We start from the raw sequence: 23018 nt of genomic DNA on the forward strand, positions 1-23018 counted from the left end.
GAGCACCTAACTAGCTACAATTTACTACAATGGGGGAAACCCCATCTGTTTAGGATCCGAAATGATGCCTGTAACAGCCCGATTTTCGCTAGTTTTTATTTTATTATTTATTTATGTGTGATATATGTGCTCTTATGTGATTATTTGCCTCTGTGTGTATTTTTGGTTGGGAATTGTAGAATTCGGTGTAGAAGGGTATTTTAGTCATTTTGGACTTAGGGGCATTTTGGTCATTTTGAGAGTAGGGGTAATCTTGTAATTTTGGATGAGGATTATTTTTAATGTTTAGTAGAAGTATTATTTTACCAAGTTACTAGAGAGGGTGTGGTAATTATTTTAATTACCATTAAGTGGTCGTTAGTGTTATAATTTACCATTAAGTGAGTAGTGACATTTTGGGTGTTAGAATAGAAATGGGTTAGGCCCATTAAGGTTTAAGAGATAAGCCCAATTGAGTAGAGCTAGTATATAAACTCTAGTTGTTGGTAACACTAGGTTTTACAAACATTATTCATTTCATTTCATTTGGGAAGAGAAGAGATAGAGACTAGAGGCAACAACAACAACAAGGGTTAGAAGGCAAAGAGGGGATTCAACATCTAGGAGCAAAATTGAGGTTTGGGTTAGAGAATCTTGGTGTTAGAGGTAAGAGGGTTAGATTTCAACCATAATCCATAACTTTTTCTCTTTACCCATTTTTGTGAAATCGATGAATTGAATCTAATTGTTGTAAATTCGTGCATGATTGTTGTTGTTATGTTTGAGAACATGATTTATAAGATAATTGTATGTTAGTATGTGAATTAACATGTTTAATTGCATAGTTGTTGGTGCTTTGTGTTCTTGAGCAAGTTTGATAAGAATTGATGTTGTGGTGTTGAATTATGCATGAATTTGTGTTCATTGGTTGTTGTTATTGATTTGGAATATGTTGTTGTTGAATTGGTGCTTTGGGTATCAAGATTGATGAATTGATGAAAAGATTTTGTATTGTTGTTGAAAGTTGAAGAAGTGATGATTATTTGGTGAATTTTGTTATGTTGATGCTTTAATTCCAAAACTTGTATGTGTTTAAGTGTATTGAACTTATATTGACCTATAAACACTTTCTGGAACTTGTTTTGGTGAATTGGGGGATTGAAAATTGGATTTTGGGGTGAAAAGGGTTGGAACCCGTAATATTTTTGCTGCAGAACTGTGATGTTTCGCTTAAGCGAACGTGTAAGCGAACCAGCATGTAGGTTCTGACTTGAGTTCGCTCAAGCGAACTGTGCCTTCGCTTAAGCGAACCTTCACAGGTTTAGCCACTTTTAATTTTTCGTTTCGTGCACTTGGGGACCAATCTGATACTTCTAAAATGTTTCTTTGGACTTAATTAACCTCTGTTTATACCTATAATCCTACTGGAACATGATTTGAATTGGTTTGGACTTGGATTTGTGAAAATCGTCTAACTTTTATAAAAACGGTCTAAACGTCGATTTTTTTTCCGAAAACTCGTTTTTCTCCGGAAATTGCAGCGGGATTAGAGTTGTATAATGTTTATATGATTTCTAAAAATGGTTGTGATTGGTTTCGTCAAGTTTGAACTTGTTTTTCTTTGAAAATGGAAAATTTTGGAAAAGTGATAAAATGAGACGAACTTTGAGTTTTTCAAGAATTCGTCGTATTTGGCCGGTGAAACGCCAAGGTATCCTCTACTGCACTCATATGTGGTCTAGAGGTATGCTTAGTTGAGGCATTGGAACTTGTTTACTTGGTTTTGACTTAAATGTTCAATTAATTTAATTGTTGTGATTTTGAGAGACGAACTTGACTAAAGATGATTTTTGAGAGCCAATTGCTTATGAACCCTTTATGAATAGATTAATATGACTATGAAATGGTGTATGAATGGTTATTGAGTGATGAATATGATGTTTGTGATCATATGTTGTATTTGTTCCTTTATTTGGATTATAAGGAATTATGTGGAATTGTGGCAACTATATGTTGATTTATGTGGAGATGATTGATGATATATATATGTGAAAACTATATGTTGATTGAATTGTGGATGTTGTTGGTGATTGTATATATGTCAAGTGGTGGTGAATTGTTGTCGATGCATATATATAATTGAATGGTGATGAACATGTTTATGTTATGTTGTTTGTTGAACATGTTAAATGTTGATTGTTAGTGGTGTAATTATGTGACAACTTCATGTTGTGATTTTTGATGTTGTTGGTGATTGTATATATGATAAATTGGTGGTGAATTGTTGATGATTGCATATATACAAGTATTGGTGATGGTGAGGTGATTATTGTTTGTGTGAACATATGCATTTGTAGTTGAGTCATATGTTCATGCATTCATGACTGATGGTGGTGGATTTTATATCCAAGACTGATGGTGGCGGATTTTATATCCAATTGAGGTGAGTACGATGTTTTTGTTGCATCGAAGGTGACGACCTTGAGGTGTTTTGGTACCACATGCATCTAGAGAAGAGTCTAGAACATTGCATGCATTTGAATAATTGATGAGTTGTGTCATAATTGAATATATGACTTGGTGAATTTGTGTATTGGTGAAATTTGGTGAATGTTGTGATGGTGTGGATGGATGTATATGTATATTGGTGAATTTTGTGGATGGTTGTGAATAATTGTATTATGCTCTAATTGCATGTCTTAATTGTTTGTGCTTATACACTTGGTGAATCAATTGATGTTGCTTATTTTAATAATAATGATGAGGTGATATTTGTATATGTATATATACATATATGATGTAGTGATGTTCTTTGATAATGATGATGGCTTGCTTATAACTTCGATATGATGAATTGTACTTGTTGAGATAAGCATGATAGATGAGTAATGAAGTGAGTAATGTTTTCATTGATTGATGTTGATAAATGATGAGCTTTTATTGATGACTTGATTAGAGGTGGAATATGCATGCTATGCTATAATGTGATAGATTGAAATGTAAGTGACGGGGGATAGTAATAATCATGTGATGCTAGTGTTCTAGGAGGGAGGGTTATGTATATGTGATACGTGTATGATACACTTGTTGATATGAACTTGGAATGATGATATGGAATGGTTTTGAATGGTATGAGAATCATGAATACTTGTGAATACATGTATGATTTGTTATTCTGTATTCTTGAATATATCTTTCATTTCCAATGTTCTTGTTTAAATCTTTTATGGATTATGATGATGTAATGCTAACCCTCAGTGGTCTGTGGTGGACCGCCTACCTCTCTGTATGGATGGGTAGACGGCGTGCAGGTGTAGTTTAGTTGTTTGCTTGATGATGCCGAGGAGTGGAGTTCCTCTTTTTCATGCAAGTGCCTAGATTAGGGCTCTGATCTAGGGTAGTTATTGCATGTTGGTTTTTATTGGACTATGTATTTGGAGTTGAGATGTTATTTGTTATTTGAGAATTGGAGAATACAATTGTATTTTGTTGAGATCTGGAGATGTTTTTATGAATTATATGTACGTTACGCTGCTATGTTGTGTAACTTGATCTTTATGCATGTATGTTTTGTGGTTTATTCGGAGACGTAGCATCTATTTCTAGAATATGTCTGATGTATTCGTACGTTTTACCGCTTATTAGAAATAGGGTGTTACAATGCCACGCTCTCCGGGTTGAAGGATCAAATCAAGTGTAAACTGATAGACATAAGGAAGGTGTTGATTATCGACGTCCATCGTCCGACTCATCCAGAAGAGTGCTTTCATACAAATGAAACTCATGATTCTTTGGTCAGTACAGTACTAAAGGACCAATCGAGTTGGACGTTTCTTTGGTCGGATCTTTCAAGGATATTCGGGAAAAAAAATTATCCGACCTAGGAACTTCGAAGAAATCTTGATCTAGTGGAGAAAGCAGATGAGGAATTTAGTTTGGTTGATCCGTGATCTGGTATGATTTATTTTGTTACGTATTTTATGCTGTTGAATTATTTTGTTCGATGTATTTGAGATTGTTAAAATTAATATAACTCGTTGAACTTAAATTACATGCGTTAAAACTCGTATTTTGTAGAACAAAATTGAAAGACAGTCTACGGAGGAAGCTAGGGAAAGAATGGTGGAAGATTGCTCACATTCCCTTTGTACTTTTTATTTGAAGGAATTCCCTTTGTACTTGTCGTAGAACAAAATTGAAAGACAGTCTACGGAGGAAGCTAGGGAAAGAATGGTGGAAGATTGCTCACATTCCCTTTGTACTTTTTATTTGAAGGAATTCCCTTTGTACTTGTCAACAATGAAATGCTCACATTTATGACATGACCGGGTGAGTCACTGAAATACTTTTTTTTCTTCTTCTTCTTTTTTTTTTTTTTTTTGAAGAAGCTAAACTAGCTCATCCAAATTAGCACCGGTGAGAATCGAACCAGAGACCTTGAGAAGGAGCACACTCCCAAGTTCCAACTCAATACCACCATGCTAACCCAAGTGGGTTTTTTCTTCTTGTTATTATTTCATCAATCAATATTTTAAATTTCACGTGTTGATGGTTAACATTTGCTTCCCTTTCCAGGTTCTGGCATCATCAGGGTTTTGAAATTTCATCAATCATAATATTTATTGTATACAAGCCATTTGGAAATCTGCAGCAGAAAATGCTAACCGTAAAAGTATAGAAAATAATAAGAGAGAATTCCTTTGAAAAGGACCAAGGGAGAAACACACTGATTTCATCAAATTCTTCACACCTTTTGCCAATCATTTGTTTTGCCTCTTATAGTATGATGAAGAATATTTTTTAGTTAGCATTTCAAATCCTCAACTCCTTCATTTGTGGATCACGTGCCATGCATCCCTTATTATTTATTTATTTTGGTACAAATTTATCATCAAAAACATATATCACACTATTTCAGTACAATTAATTATCATTTTATATTTCTATCAAATAAATTATCATTTCATATTAAAATATCGTAATCGGAAAAAAAAAAATTGAGGGGGTCATGTGGAAAAAACTTAACAGTTTTTCTAGTCACAGTAAAAAAAAAATTGGCTATACTTTAAAATGACTAAAATATCCTTAAAATAAAATATATGATTCAATGTTTTATCCAACAAATTGACAGTACATAAACTAACTTAGTTTACGTAATTCATAGTGTATGTAAATTGAGTGTACATGCTTGAACATAAACTCAAATTACATACACTACTGTAAACTCATTTTACATACACTACCGTATGCAACTCAGTTTACATAAATCTCTAAAACTGAAGGGAAAAAAATATGAGTAATGTAAACTCAGTTTAAGTAAATCATTTAAAAAGTGTTTATGGCAATGTACGTAAACCGAGTTTACAATAATGTATGTAAGCTAAAATTAAAGTATACCTCTAAACCCGAAGAAATAACATAAAATCGAAGAGAATCCAGAAACAATTTTCAAACATAAAGGGACAAAAAGAAATCGAAAAAAAAAATCCCCACTCCTTTTTCTTGGTTAATTTTATTGATTTAGATTGGCTTGGTTTTTTTGGGCTCCGTATTACAGTTTAGCTTCTCCATCTCTGTTATAGAGACAACTTGCTGAGCAAGTTATCATTTAGAGCTTTGTTCCTCTAGTTGCTAGCTTACGCTTCTTAGCATACAACTCTACTTTTGTATAAATAACATTGTATTGATCACATTACAATTAATGAAAACCAAGAGATTCATTCATTTTCTCTCTTTGATAATATGGTATCAGATTTCTCTCTCTTGAGAGAGAAGTTTCGATCCTAACCGTTTTCTGTTACGGTTGCTTCCGCTCCAATCTTCATCTTCAACCTTTGATTCTTCTCTGTTTTCCGCCATTGTTGCTCACGGAAGCTTTTTCTCTTAGCTTCTTTGTTCTTCTTCTTTGCTTCAATCGGTGAATTCTTCTTCAATTTCTTCAATTTCTGCGTTTTACGCATTCTCTTCATCTTGATTTTGCGTTTTACGCACTATGCCTCCTCGTCAAGCACCTATCATCATTCAAGCTGCACCGAATCAACCAGATGTTGAATCGGTTTTCTATGTTCATCCGAGCGAAGGTCCAAATTCGGTTACTATCATCCCTAAGCTCAATGGCTCCAATTACTTAGCGTGGAGTCGTTCCATGAAGCGTGCCTTGGGAGCGAAGAACAAACTCGCCTTCATCAATGGCGTTCTTCCACAACCAGATGCTCTGGATTTGAACAGAGCAGCGTGGGAACGGTGCAATCATCTGATACACTCATGGATTATCAATTCAGTTTCTGAATCCATAGCTCAAACGATTGTTTTCTATGATTATGCATCAGAAGTTTGGGAGGATCTGAAAGAGAGATTCTCCAAAGCTGATAGGATCAGAATTTCTACTCTTCGTTCTTCCATTAACAACCTCAAGCAAGGAACAAAAACGGTTTCAGAATATTTTACTGAAATGCGTGCACTTTGGGAAGAACTTAATTCACATAGGCCTCTTCCAAAGTGCTCATGTCTTCACCAATGCCGTTGTGAATCTTCAACTCTTGCTCATGAATACCGTGTTGAAGATCAAATCATGCAGTTCCTTGTTGGTTTGAATGAACAATTTTCTGTTGTCAAGACTCAGATCTTGCTCATGGATCCTCTTCCTTCTTTAAACAGAGTATATTCCTTGGTGATTCAGGAAGAGAGTAATAATGCACCTATACTTCCTCTTCCTACTGAAGAATCCAATGCTTTGATCAATGCTACTGACTCTAAGAAGCCTTATGGTCGTGGTAGAGGTCATTATGGTAACCAGAAGAATTCTTCTAGGCATTGCACCTTTTGCAATAGAACTAATCACACCATAGACACATGCTACTTGAAGCATGGATTCCCAAATTCAAATAAACCACCAAACTCTAATACTCTCTCTCATGGATCTACTAACAATGTTACAGTTGAAACTGGAAATACAAGTAACATTGAGCAGGGGAATGGTGATTCAGGTTTCAGTATTTCTCAAGACAGATATGAGCACCTTGTGAGCCTACTTCAACAAGCAACTTTATTGCCTGCAGCTGTAGCCCCTTCTGTGCCTCCTTCTGCCTCTACTTCAAATCAAATTACTTCTTCTCAATCCATTCCTCTTGCTACCTACCAGTCAGGTATACATAGTGCTTTTTCTTGTTCTCTTCATATGAATTCCATGCCTGTCTGGATTATAGATTCAGGAGCTAATGATCACATATGTTTCTCTAAAACTCACTTTACCTCATTTTACAAAACCAAACCTGTTCTTGTTACCCTTCCTAATGGTACTTCTCTATATGTGCATTATGCTGGAACTGTCCATTTTACTCCTCATTTGTATCTGACTCATGTTTTGTACTCTCCTGAATTCAAAGTTAATCTCATTTCTGTTTCAAAACTCTCTGAATCTTTATCTTGTAGTGTCAATTTTGGTTCTAATAGTTGTATTATACAGGATGTGACATCACAGAGGATGATTGGTTTGGGTAATAAGTCAGATGGTCTTTACAAGTTGTCTATGCAGTTTGACAATCAGAAGCTGCAACTTCCTCATAGTTTTCAGTCTTTACCAAATAAAGTGGCACATAGTGCTTGTAATATCTCTGATTCTAGTATTTCTAAGTCTCAAAGTGTCTTTGATAACTCTAGGATACCTGAATCTGCATTGTGGCATTTCAGGCTTGGACATTTGTCCAATCAGAGACTCTCATATATGAATCATTTGTATCCCACTATTATTGTTGATAATAAAGCTGCATGTGACATTTGTCATTTTGCTAGACATAAGAAATTGCCTTTCTCTCATAGTATTTCACATGCTGATAGTAAATTTCAGTTGCTTCATTTTGACATATGGGGTCCTCTTGCAATTCATTCTATTCATGGACACAAATATTTTCTCACCATTGTTGATGATCACACTAGATTTCTGTGGATCATTTTACTAAAATCTAAAGCTGAAGTTCCCCTTCATGTCAAAAACTTTGTTGCTATGATTGATAACCAGTTTCATGTCACACCTAAAATCATCAGAACTGACAATGGTTCTGAATTTCTCCTCAATGACTTTTATGCTTCCAAAGGAATTTTGCACCAAAGGTCATGTGTTGAAACTCCCCAACAAAATGGGAGAGTTGAAAGAAAGCATCAACATATATTAAACATAGGCAGAGCCTTACTTTACCAATCTAAACTGCCTTTGTCTTTTTGGTCTTATGCTTTCCTTCATGCTGTCTATTTGATCAATAGGGTTCCAACTCCTGTTCTTCAAAATCAGTCTCCATACCATTTACTTTATAATACTCCACCTGATGCTACTGATTTTAAGGTCTTTGGTTGTCTTTGTTATGCTTCATCCATTCAAAGTCATAGAACTAAACTTGAAACTAGAGCCAGAAAGTCTGTTTTCTTGGGATACAAGTCAGGTTTCAAGGGTTACATTTTGTATGATTTGAAGGTGAGAAAAACACAAGAAGGGGGGTTGAATTGTGTTTTTGAAAAATTCTTCGTTTCTCCTAAAAACTGAACACACTGATCAGAAGCTAAGTGAGACAGCTTCTGAAGTGATAATCAGAATCTAAATGCAGCGGAATAAAACAGAGAGAGAGAGAAGAAGAACGACACAAAGCAATTATACTGGTTCCTTCCACAATCCGGAAGTAGTCCAGTCCCCCTTGCACTTCCAAGGAGATTTCACTATGAGTAATATCTGATTACAAATGCTCAAGCACACAAGCAAGAGACTTCCAATGCTCAAGCACACAAGCAAGAGACTTCCTTTGCTCAAGAACACAATCAAGAGACTTCCTGCTCAAGCACAACTGCAAGAGACTTCCTAACTAAACAAAATTACACAGAAAATTGTTTAAGGTTGAACACTTGATATACAATCAGAGGTGCTCACAATACAAATCAGATACAGACTCAATGGACTTAAGAATTTCTAAGATATGACTTTGAGACACAGAAATTCTAAGTGAATGCAGAACAATTTCAGCAGAGGTTTGGTACTTGTGAAAATTTTGTGAGTCTTTCGTTCAGCGTTCTTGCATTACCAATTCTCTAAGTCTTCACTCCTTTATATAGAGGTGTGAGAGAGACGTTGTGAAATTGCCAGCACACCAAAGAGTCGTTGTTGAAGCTTGATCTTTCACCAATAATCTTTTGCCTGATTTGGCTGTTGTCCTATGAAGAACAAATTTGAAATCCATTCCTTATCCAAAGGAACATCTATGCAGGCGAAACCGTATTCTGGAGCTGTTTTCTTGTCCTGTAGTGCGGACACAAAACAGAGTAGTGGAGAACGTGGTTGTACAATTCGTACAAAGTACAATGTCAACGCTTTCGTCCAAATTGCAAACACACGCCTTCAAACACCTTTGAAATGACCGTTGCAAACTCCACTAATCCTTTGTTTGTGTTTTCGAATCCAATAGACAGCTTTTGCATTGATGATTCTTCAATTCTTGATTCTTTGCAAATCCAGTTGATATTCAACTTCTGGTGAAATGGCTTCTGATGAGGCAGCTTCTGATGATGCAGCTTCTGATGATATGACTTCTGCAGCTTCTGATGACGCAGCTTCTGATGATGTGGCTTCTGGACCTCTTGTCTTCAGAAGCACTATTCTTCAGGAGCAGCTTACTTCAGGAGCGCTATTTCTTCAGGAGCGCTTTTTCTCTTCAGTAGCAAGATGCCTTCAGGAGCGTCCAAGCTTCAAATTTTTGTTGTTTCCATAGCTCTTTATTTGCTCATTCAGAACCAATGATGATGTAACTTTATAATTATGGTTCTGTACACTTGAACAAATATTAGCTAGTCCAATTTACAATTTTTTAATACCTTGTTATCATCAAAATCCTTTAAGGTTCATTGTTAAACACATTTTGTTCCAACATGATTTACACACCAGAGAACTTTTCATTTCCAGACATGTAGTTTTTCATGAATGTATTTTACCTTACAAATCAAATCCCTCTTTTAAGAGTCATGATTGGGAATATTTCACATCCATTCCATCATCTTCTTCCATTCCACCTGACTGTGATACCAATCTTCCTTCTTCTTCCACTGACATTGTTTCTCACACCACTCCTGCATCTCATCCTATTTCTGATGCACCTATTCCTCCTTTAATTAGACATTCTTCCAGAAATAAAACCACTCCTTCCTACTTGAAGGATTTTGTCTGTTCCAATAAAGCATCTGCATCTGCATCTGCTAATCACTTGAATTCTATTTGCAATTTTGTTTCATATCATAATATTTCTAATCCTCATTCTCATTTCATTTTGTCTCTTCATGCTCATACTGAACCTAAATCCTACACTGAGGCAAATAAGTTTGAATGTTGGAGGAAAGCTATGCAAGTTGAGCTCACTGCACTTGAAAATACTGGAACTTGGAAAATCATTGATTTACCCCCAAATGCTAAACCTATAGGCTGTAGGTGGATTTATAAAGTCAAACATCATGCAGATGGCACTATTGAGAGATACAAGGCTAGACTTGTTGCTAAGGGCTACAATCAAGTAGAAGGTTTAGACTACTTTGACACCTACTCACCTGTAGCCAAGCACACCACCATCAGATTAGTTTTAGCTCTAGCCTCATTGAACAATTGGCATCTTCACCAACTGGATGTGACCAATGCTTTTCTGCATGGGGATCTCCAAGAAGATGTGTACATGGACATTCCCCCAGGTGTTGCCACCAATAAGCCTAATCAGTGCTGCAAGCTTCTTAAATCCTTATATGGACTCAAACAGGCTAGTAGGAAATGGTATGAAAAACTGGCATCTCTGTTACTTAGTCATGGTTATAAACAAGCTGCAGCAGATCATTCTTTATTCATCAAACATAGCACTCATCAGTTCACTGCATTACTAGTATATGTAGATGACATCATACTAGCTGGTAACTCTTTGGATGAATTTGTTTTCATTAAAAACATTCTTCACAATTCATTCAAAATCAAGGATTTGGGACAGCTCAAATATTTCCTGGGTTTGGAAGTTGCTCATTCAAAACTGGGTATCTCATTATGTCAAAGGAAATACTGCTTGGATCTGCTATCTGATACAGGTTTCTTGGACTCTAAACCTGTGGCCACTCCTTCAGATCCATCCATTAAGCTCTATCATGATGATTCTCCTCCATTTACAGACATTCCTGCATATAGAAGGCTTGTTGGTAGACTCTTGTATTTGAATGCCACCAGACCTGACATTACTTTCATTACCCAGCAATTGAGCCAGTTCTTGTCTCAGCCAACCCAAACACATTATAATGCAGCCTTAAGAGTGCTCAAATACCTCAAGACATGCCCTGGCAAAGGTCTCTATTTTCCAAGATCATCACTTCCTTACATACAGGGATACTCAGATGCTGACTGGGCAGGTTGCAGAGACACTAGAAGGTCCATTTCTGGACAATGTTTCTTCCTTGGAGACTCATTGATCTCATGGAGAACTAAGAAACAACTCACAGTTTCTAGATCTTCCTCTGAGGCTGAGTATAGGGCACTTGGAGCAGCTACATGTGAGCTTCAATGGTTGTTGTATCTCTTGAAGGATCTGCAGATTTCATGCACTAGGGTTCCTGTCTTGTATTGTGACAATCAAAGTGCACTTCATATATCAGCTAATCCAGTCTTTCATGAGAGAACCAAGCATTTGGAGATTGACTGTCATATTGTTAGAGAGAAGCTTGCTGCAGGAATCATGAAGCTTCTTCCAGTTTCATCCCAAAATCAACTTGCAGATTTTTTTACAAAATCTTTACTTCCTCAGCCATTCAGTTCTCTATTGATCAAGTTGGGTTTAGTTGACATATATAAACCTCCAACTTGAGGGGGACTATTACAGTTTAGCTTCTCCATCTCTGTTATAGAGACAACTTGCTGAGCAAGTTATCATTTAGAGCTTTGTTCCTCTAGTTGCTAGCTTACGCTTCTTAGCATACAACTCTACTTTTGTATAAATAACATTGTATTGATCACATTACAATTAATGAAAACCAAGAGATTCATTCATTTTCTCTCTTTGATAATACTCCGCTATATCACCACTTAGCCAAAAACTCGTAAAATCATCATTGATGTAGAATTTCATTGAAATTGCTCCTACATCCGTCAATGTTTGTAAGAGAGCATATGAAGATTCAAAGTGAGAGATGGAAAAGGTGTTTTGAATAATTAGAAGCACAAGGACCATTTTGATATTATTAATAAATTTTAACAAAATTTGGGTGTAAAAATAAAATTATTGTTGGGTGTAAATAGAAAAAGAAAACGTAACTACTAACTACTACAACAATGGAGCAACACGCATATTGATAAAACCAAAGCATTAGGGTTTTGCTCACTCTCAACTATCAACATTTCCGCATCACAATTGCTTCTGGCTTCTGAAACGATGAAAACTCATAACATCGATGAAAATAAAGACAGAATCAGTGATTTACCGAATTGCTTGTTACTTCTCATACTGTCGATTTTGAACACCAAAGAGGTCGTTCAAACCTGCGTTCTGTCGGCGAGATGGAAGAATCTCTGGAAGTATATTCCTGTTCTTTCAATAAGTTCTTGCCACTTCGAGACTCGGAAGGGTTTCACCAGATTCGTGTCTCAATTTTTGTCTCTACGTGATAACAAAACCGCACTGCACACTCTCAATCTTCACCGTGAATGTGTCATCCGGCCTCGCCTCCTCAAGTGGGTTATAAAATACGCATTTGACCACGGTATCCAGCTATTAGATGTAGATTTGAGCTTTTATCATCAACACTATCCACTTCCCTGCGTTTCATGTCAAACTTTAACATCTCTTATTCTTTGTACAAACAAACAATTTGGTCATCCTTCACCATTATTCCCAACTTCTCTGAAATTGCCTGCGTTAACCAGCTTGTGTCTAAAATACTTAGCCTTTCAAGGTAGCGGTGATGATAACCGTGCAGAGCCCTTTTCGTCATTTAACAGCTTGAAAAGTTTGATCATTCACTGTTGTGTCGAAGAACAAAACCTGTTCATATCAAGTGACACACTTGTTTATTTAAGAATCAATACATTTGCTACTCAACAATGTTGCAAAATCGAGTTATCTACTCCAAGTCTCTGTAGCTTTGATTTTAAGGGTAATCCTATTGAGAAACTCAGTGGGAACAATAACAATCTCTCTTCTATCAAACATGTAAAAATTGATGTAGCAGTCCGATCATATTATATCGAAAAATGTCCCTTGGTTCTTCTCAACTGGCTAGTTGAGCTTTCTCTTATCGAATCATTGACAGTCTCTTCCTCTACTCTTGAGGTACTTTAGTGACTATTTGGTTTAGGAAAAACATAAATTTTCATTTTCACTTTTAATTACAATATTTTCATTCATTCTGCTTGCTTTTTTATTTCATTTTATTTTTTAAAACATGACTTGCGTTAAATTGATCATGATTCACCCTCCCTCATTGCATAGACTCTTTGCTCAGTTCCTGGTTTATGGAAGCTTGATTTCCCTTACTTACAAAACTTGAAATTGCTGAAAATAATAACATACCGACCTTCGGCAATACCTGAGGGAATAGTCGACTTCTTGCTGCAAAACTCACCCTTAACAAAGGCTGAGATCATAGACTTGAGAAGGTAAATATGCATTAAACTTCTAAAAACTTTTTTTTCATTCTGATTTGGCCGTTTTGTTTTATTTCCCTTGGTCTCTCTTGTTATGAAATGTCTGTAGATACATTACAAGTCTCTCTGATGCTCCTATATATAGTAAGGATTGAATAGAACATAATTTCATGCTTTCACTTTTGGTCTGATTTGCAACATATATTGCATCTAAATTTGGGTTTTGCAGACATGGTCAGATGGAGGATACTATCTAGAAAATTATGAGGTGCATTATTTTTTCCAAGAGATCGGAGTAAGCATCGATGCAGTATATTAACAACAATTTTGCCAAGAGAAATCTTTCCCTAGCTATAGATAGCATGTGTTAAGATTTATTTATTTTTCTGCAAGTTACTGAATTATCGTTTCTATTTTGTTTCATTTGCTATATTTCAACATTTCTTTGTCGCGTGTTTGATTCTTCCATGTTTAATTTGGAGACCATGGTATCATGTAGATTACATCATCTGCTATATCCAACTATTTGGCTAGAAAACTATACTTTAAGGTGATTCTTAACTGATGTACGCTACTTACAATTTTCTTGTAAATTATGTTTGTCGTGTTACTTTTGAATTATTTTTTGTTTCATAAGATGAGATTATTCTGTTGCTATTTAATGTGACTTAATTGTACATATAAATATTGCGGCAACTAAGTCTGCAAGATCACTGGTGTTCACCAAATTCAGGGTTTTAAGAAAGGTGCTTCTGTTGCAATTACAGAAAAAACTATTTTATATTGAATATAAATAAAGTTTAAGAAGCCCATTGGTGATGCTACCTTTATCAATAGTTTGATTCAATAAGTGATGCTTCTCAATTGTTCTATCACATTCAAATGTTGGCAAGACTCAAAAGTTTAGTTGATCATAGCGCCATCTTTATGTTGGTTTATGCTGGTTAAGACTCATGGTTTAATGATAAGTGCGCAGGTGGTTCGAGTTGAGCCGCTCTGATAAACTGTACTTTGTAAAACTTAATGAATTTCATTTTAGCTACTATCAAGTCCTGCATGTAACACAGATTATTAGCACACTATAATTTTACACTTTTTTTTTCTCACTTTTCCCCTTTGCTTCTGAAATAGTTAACTTTTGGTTGGATGTATGGTAGTTAATCCCTTGAAAACAAACTATAAGAGCTAGAAATAATGAATATTACTAAGCAAAATTCAGCACATATTACACAACAAACCCAAAAGAAAGTGGTACAAAGGCATGTAAATTAACAAAATCTATGTACTACTTGTTAGAGTTGTTTAAACTCAAGAATGACACATACAAACTCATTTGTGTAAAACCAAAAAAAAAAAAAATATCAAAGTTAGAAGAAATACAAAGATGGATAATTGAACAAAATCAACCAAGGTTCTCTTGTGTCTATTAGTACAATTGCCTTTGCAATATAAATCAACTTGGTTGTAGATGGAAGACGTGTATGGGGAGACAAATGCAGTGGTTCTGAGGCGATACTTACAACTATAATATATACTTGCAATAGAGATGGTATAAACCCAGTGAAATCGTTTGCGATACAATGATAGTTTCAACGCTTCATATCACATGAAATAATGCTAGGTATTATTGTTTCAACTCTAGAAACAACGTTGTTTACACTCCTTAACTAACATATTGTATCAGATATATAACAACAAAGAAACATAAGTGAAACCTTACCTCTTTAAAACCAAGGATGCTAAGGTTCTTTTCTTGCACTTTTGTTCTTTTTAATATATTTGGGTGAACTTGGCCGTTGTCTGAGATGAAACTTGAAAGTTTGAATTTCAAGCTTCTTGAAACGAAAAGGAAAATGCTATGGTTCTTTTCTGAAGTGATAAGAAACATTTGATGGGTTGTGAAATTGGCAGAATTAGAGGGGCTGCAGCTCCTGTAATACTTTTTGTTCTTTATCATGTTTTTTATGGTATGGTTTAGTCAAAAATTAAACTTTAAACAATTTGTAACGTGCAAGACTACACTTCTAATATTAAAATGGATCTGTTGAAATAATTTTTTTAGATAAAGAAACTGAATTAGCTACAAATAATTAAATACAGAACAGATGAAATACGTCTCTATTAAAAGACTTCAAATTAATACTAAGTAGTCGTTACCATTGGTAATTCAACTTTTTATATAGGTACAATAATTATCAAGCAAAAAATCCAACTTTTGAAAAAAAGTTGAGATCTTAATATTTCTAAAAAAAAAAAAAATTTGAAGGAGTTCATCTATGAGCATTGAGCAATAAAATACATGGAAGATTAATGTACCCTACTTTTTAAAATAGATCACACTAATATTCTCTTTTCTCATCAAATGAAATATTATGAACCTAACCCTAACCCCTTGAAATATTTGTTACTAATTCAAATCTATTGAAGTACTTGGCAAAAGTGGTGGCAACTTCCTTGTCACTTGTTGACGTAGCCCAATAATGATGACAATGCAGGGGCGGATGCATGTTGGAGCTATGTGGGACTATAGCTCCACATGCTTTTCCCTATTTTTTTATTTAGTAGATAAAACACATATAGCACACACGCACGGTAGCAACTGCAAGTGTTGAACATGTTTTTTTTCAGCTATAAAAGTTGTGAAGAGTAACCTATGTAATAAAATGAGTAATCAGTGGTTAAGAGATGCTCTATTAACAATTAACAATGATGTCATTTTATCTCATTTTCAATAAATGGATATGAGATGATTTTCATTGTATTGTATTGTATCAAACAATGAGGTAATAATATTTGTCGATTAAAAAAAATTGTTTGTATTATTATTTATTTGAAATTTTAGCTCCACATGTACCTAAAGTCTGGATCCGCCCCTATGACAATGAGATGACAAATGAACCATATTGTGTATATAATAATGTACCCACATAATCCCCAATTCTTTGGAAAAAACATCAAAACCAAAGAAATTATTAAAAGGGATCCAAACAGTTCAATGAGGGTATCAACCCTTGTGGCAAACTTAAACTTAAGCTTAATCCAACATGACAAACAATATAGTAAAAAGCTAGCAACAGACACTAACATTGTCTTTGGATGGATTTGAAATGCAGTTGGATTATCTGGATAACTAATTTGGATGAAACCAATGAGTACATAGAAGATGAAAGCCACATGACCATAAAGAGGATTGGTTTCTACTTCATTAATGTGATGAACTTTCTTAGACCAAACATGAACAACCTTCTTGGTCACTTTATGGTCACTTTATGACCACGACTAAAAGTGGATCTTGGTCTTACAATCTTAGCCATGAAATTGAAAATAGTATTTTTTTTTTTTTTTTAGGTGAATACTAGTTTTATCTATCCACGATAGCTATAGGGTATATATATATATACTGTGAACTATGTAACTTTAATTTTCTATGAATTTTCCTAGTAATGCTTGAGCCATGTCGTTAACTTCCTAGTATTGCTTGAGACATGTCGTCAACAATAATGACAAAAAAAAAAATCTAATTTTAATTTTTGTTAAGTGGCCTGCTAAAATCTTATTTTACTTTTATTTATTTTTATTATTTGAATGATTTCATTGAATCCTAATACTATAATAAGACATGGTCTAAAAGATGATTAAGACGTGGTGGTGTAGATTTTTTTTTCTTTGAAACAAAACAGGATTTTATTAAATATGACAGAAAGGGTCCTCGTGAGTTTACCTCAGTTGCTACGGACAATGCATAATATATGCAAGGTCCGGGGTTCGAATCATGTCCGCCATCAAAAAAAAAATGACAGGAAGGTGGTAAGGACATTGCATAATATATATATATATATATATATATATATATATATATATATATATATATATATATATATATATATATATATAGTTTGTTGGAACAAAATGTGTTTAACAATGAAGCTTAAAGAGTTTTACTGATAACAAGGTATTAAAAATTGTAAATTGGACTGGTTAATATTTGTTCAAGTGTACATGACCATAGTTAAAAATTATATCAAATAAAGGTTCTGAAGAACAAAAAGAGAGCTATGGACTAAAGAAAAGGAAGCTTGAAAGCATCTGAAATGAAGTGCATCTGAAGTTATAAGTGCTCCTGAAGAATGATGACGTCATCAGAAGCTGAAGGTCATCAGAAGCTGAAGGTCATCATAAGTTGAAAGTCAACAGAAGCAGATAGTCATCAGAAGCAGATAGTTCAGACGCGACTTGATCAGAAGCTGAAGCTCATCAGAAGCTGATTATCACCAGAAGTTGAAGATCAACTGAATTTGAGAAATTCAAGGATTCAAGAGTTGTGTCATGGATCGAAACTCATCAAAGGACAACAAAAGATCAGAGGAATTTTGCAACGGTCATTTCAAAGGTATTTGAAGACACGTGCTTGCAATTTTGGATGAAAGCGTTGACATTGTACTTTGTACGAACTGTACAACCACCTTCTCCACTACTCTGTTTTGTGTCCACGCTACAAGACAAGAAAACAGATCCAGAATACGGCTTCACCTGCATAGATGTTCCTTTGGATAAGGAATGGATTTCAAATTGGTTCTTCATAGGACAACAACCAAATCAGGCAAGAGATCATTGGTGAAAGATCAAGCTTCAACACCAACTCTTTGATGTGCTGGCAATTTCATAACGTCTTTTTCACACCTCTATATAAAGGAGTGAAGACTTAGAGTTTTGGTAATGCTGAACAAAAGTCTCACAACATTTTTACAAGTGTCAAACCTCTGCTGAAATTGTTCTGCATTCACTTAGAATTTCTGTGTATCAAGTTTCATCTTAGAAATTCTTAAGTTATTGAGTCTGTATCTGATTTGTATTGTGAGCACCTCTGATTGTATATCAAGTGTTCAACCTTAAACAATTTTCTGTGTAATTTTGTTTAGCTAGAAGTGTCTTACAGTTGTGCTTGAGCATGGATGTCTCTTGATTGTGTTCTTGAGCATAGGAAGACTCTTGCAAAGTGTGCTTGAGCAAATGAAGTCTTTTGCAGGTGTGCTTGAGCAATCGTAATCAGATATTACTCTTAGTGAAATCTCCTTGGAAGTGCAAGGGGGACTGGACTACTTCCGGATTGTGGAAGGAACCAGTATAATTGCTTTGTGTCGTTCTTCTTCTCTCTCTGTTTTATTCCGCTGCGTGTAGATTCTGATTATCACTTCAGAAGCTGTTTCACTTAGCTTCTGATCAGTGTGTTCAGTTTTAGGAGAAACGAAGAATTTTTCAAAACACAATTCAACCCCCCATCTTGTGTTTTTCTCACCTTCATATTTAGGATCCGTTGACACTAGATTTTGTTCATTTATTTATTTTAATCTAAAGGTTCATATTAATTAACTTCAAATCTTACGTGATCGCTACTTTGCTCAATCTTTTTTACCCTCTTTCTTCATCACACCATTCAAGAGCCTCTCACTAATCTTCCATATCTCTCGCCCAAGCTTTTTCCTTCTCTATAACATTCTAAATAAAAGTTAACAATAGGAAAATAGTTTGAGATTTAAGTTTTTATTGACCGAAAGTTTGGGATTGAAATATTGGGAGAGAATTATGATTTATTTCATTAAACTCTATTTCAAATTTATGATTTATCAACAAATTGGAATTCCAAATACCTGAGAATCCTTGATTCACTACCTTCCTCTTCCAATTGCGATCAGTTTCATGAATTGGCTTAAATTATGTTCATGAGATGCGATCCATACAACAAATTTACCAACACAGTATGAGTTGTAGACAAGAATAATATCAATGGATGTGTCTAGCAGAGAAGAAATTTTTTCCTACACAGAATATGGAGTATCACAAGCCATGAGCACACCATGGTTTTCAAATATTCATGATATTTTTGTTTGACTTCCGATTGAAAAAGTAATAGTGTGTGATTGATAGAAAGGATGCCTAGGAAATATAAAAGCCGATTAAATATGAGCATTTTGACTAAATGAAATAGACGGTTGAGATTTGGTATCAACGAATTCGTTGACACCTGGTGTCAACAAATCCTAAAACTTTCTGGAAATAGTTGACTGTCTTCTACTAGTCTAGAAGATCAGATTTTCTCCAATGAATTGAAAACCTATGTTGGTGCTTTTTCTTTCAATTTCATCTCCAGCATAGCGAGCCTCGCAAAACCCAACTAGCTTGTAATCTTTCGATTTTTTATCAAGGAAACCAAGATTCTCTTACAATAGTTAAATGAGTTTCTCTAGGATCTGATTGGAACCTAACATACAAGCAAAAACTAAATAAGATATCGGGTCTGGACGCGGTTAGGTAGAGAACAAAACCTATCATGCCTTTGTATACCTTTTTGATCTACTTTACTGATTATATCATCCTTGCTTAGATTAAATTTACGTTCAATGCATAAAAGTAGTCATTAATTTAGAATCAAGTAGGTTGAATTGCTTCAAAAGTTTCGTTATGTATTTAGACTAATGAACATATACTCTGTCTTTGCATTGATTGATTTGAACGCCAAGGAAGAATTTCAATTGTCCTTTCATACTCATCTCAAACTATGCATGGATCGGCTTATAAAATTCCTTGCACATGGTTTCATTAGTAGAACAAAAGATTATATCATCAACATATATTTAAACAAATAAAATATATATCATTCTTTAAGGTCTTTTTGAAGAAAGTTGTGTCAACTAGACCACGAGTAAAACCATTTTTCAAAAAAAATTATTAAGTCTGTTGTACGATGCTCTGGGAGCTTGTTTTAAACCTTATAGTAACTTTTTAAATTTATACACAAATTACTCTAGATGTTTTAAATCTTGAAATTCAGGTGGTTGGTTAACATACATTTCTTAAAAAGTTACACAATTTAAGAAAGCATTTTTAATATCCATGATATAGAATGATATCGTCGTTTACAATATATGATAGTAGTAATCTTATTGCTTCCAACCTAGTTACATTAGCAAAGGTTTTCATGAAATTTATGATGATCTTGTATTTACTATTCTTGTTGCTAATGATTTGATCTTCTGGATGTGAAGATTTGTATTTAAAGGTTCTTTCAGATTGTGCAGCAGTACTTGATCTTGCACCTTATCCATCAAAAGGTACACGGTTTTGTCTGCGTTTGAACATTACATAAGACTTCATTCTTCAATTTTCTGCAAGGCTTGAAGAGAGAGTGTCTTAGCAAAACCAACGGAGAGAACTTTAGGGTGGAGTGTATTTGGGTGAGGTTATTGGCAAAGGGAGACACTTCACAAACAACTTAGGTAGTAATATCTCATTGAAGGAATGATGAAAAAGTTTTCTTTATTGTTTTCTCTTATGATTCATTATCGGTTTTGAGTGACTTTGAAAAATGGATAGAGATTAGAATTTGTTCTTTGTGAGCTTGGAAACTAATTTCTTTAACATTTATGTATCACTCATTTTATAGTGGATTGGAGAGTTGCTCTCTCCCCAAGATGTTAGATTAAATTTGTCTGAAGTAGGTAAACAAATATTGGTGTATTGTTCTCTCTTCTTTCTTATCATGTTTGCTTTGATTATACGTGTGGTGTTATTTCACAATTAGACATGTGTGTTTGTTGTTGTTACTTGAGACTATATTGATATATTGATTACCTCTTTCTTTAGTTCACACATCTATAGTGTGATTTTAAGTAACTAATTTACATTACAATATGTACAAATATCAAAATCTAACAAATTCTGTATATAAAAGTGAGGTGTTGGATGAATTTCCGTGCACGAATATCTTAAAAAAACAATAATACGGAATTTTAATATAAAAAGCAAACTAAATCAAATCCCTTTCAACGTTAAAATAGAAAATCAGTGTAAATTTCTCAATTAAAGAAAGTCTAGTCAAGATGATGTTAGCATGAGATGACCCACCCCTAAGGCCAAAAGTAAGTTCCTTTCATTTTATTAAAATAATAAAATGCATCTTCAAAAAAATTATTACAATAATTAAACGTGGTACCTTCCAAATGAAAGGAGATAAAGAGAAATGATATTTGTACAACCTTTTTTGAGAATTTTTAGTAATTTTCTCTCTCATACTCACATTATATTCTTACTCTGTCTCTCTTTCTTTTTCTCTCTTCATTGTTTTTGACCAATGAAAAGAGAGAAAACGGAGGTTGTCATAAAAGTTGTTAGCAAATGGTTGTTCAAATATCATTGCTCGGAGATAAAATATGTATATGCTATACTCATGAAAACCTTCTATTTCGAATGCAACTATGCAACTTCCTTATCAACTTACAAATTAAATTCCATACAAAAAGGACAAAGAGAAGCAAAAGGAGAGTAGATATGCATATACTAATACTCATGAAAAATTTCTTTTTCAAATGCAACTATGAAACTTTCTTATCAACTAAGAAATGAAAATTCCATACAAAAAGACCAAGAGAAGTGAAAGGAGAGTAGATATATACGTACTCATGAAAACTTTCTTTTTCAACTGCAATTTCTTATCCGCTTAAAAATGAAAATTCTATATACTTGCCCCCCGCCGACATTTTGGATTTTACTGTCCTTTTTGTCTATGTTATAATAAATAGATAAAAATAAACACACTCTCTCTCTCGCACGTTTTAATTTAAGGTATCATTATAATACATATGTTCACATTACTCTAACCCTCTTCAAGCAAGCTAACACTATCTGTTCACATTACTTCCTTCAAACTTAAGGCATTTGTTATTACGTACCTATAGCAAAGTCTAGGATAAATGTTATTATGTAACTATAGTAAAGTCTAGGATAAATTACGGCAAATATTCTTTAAGTTATTTAATTGTAATAAATTGGTTTTTTAAGTTTATTTTGTATAATTTAGTTTATTTCGGTTAATTAATTGTAACAAGTTGGTCATTTACGTCTTTTTCGTATCAATTAGGTCCTTTAAATTATTTAGTGGTTACAATTTAGGGAATTTTACATATTAAAAATTAATGTGAGTTTCTCATGACCTAAAAATTACAATTAATAACTTAAAAACCTAAGTGATACAAAAAATATTTAAAGGCACAATTTTTTATAATTAAATAATTTGAAGGACCTCTTGTGTAATTTATTCTAAAGTCTATTGTGTAAATAAAGTCTCTATAAATTGTCAAGATGATGTTATAGCATGGCATGCTATGACTCACCCCAAAAGCAAGTCCCTGTAACTTGTTAGCATAATAAAACGTGGTACCTTCAAAATATATGATTAAGACGTGGTGGAATAGTGGTGTTGATTAATAACTACGAAACTTTCGTTTTCGAATGCACTGTGATGAAGCTTTCTCGTCCAATTAAAAATGAAAGTTCCATAAAAGGACAGAGAAATCTAAGGAGAAAAAAATATGTTTATGGTCAAGGAGAAAATGAATATACTCGCCCA

Source organism: Medicago sativa, chromosome 3 (genome assembly GCF_051527215.1).
Source record: "Medicago sativa cultivar Bolivia chromosome 3, Bolivia_mono, whole genome shotgun sequence".
Lineage (NCBI taxonomy): Eukaryota > Viridiplantae > Streptophyta > Magnoliopsida > Fabales > Fabaceae > Medicago > Medicago sativa.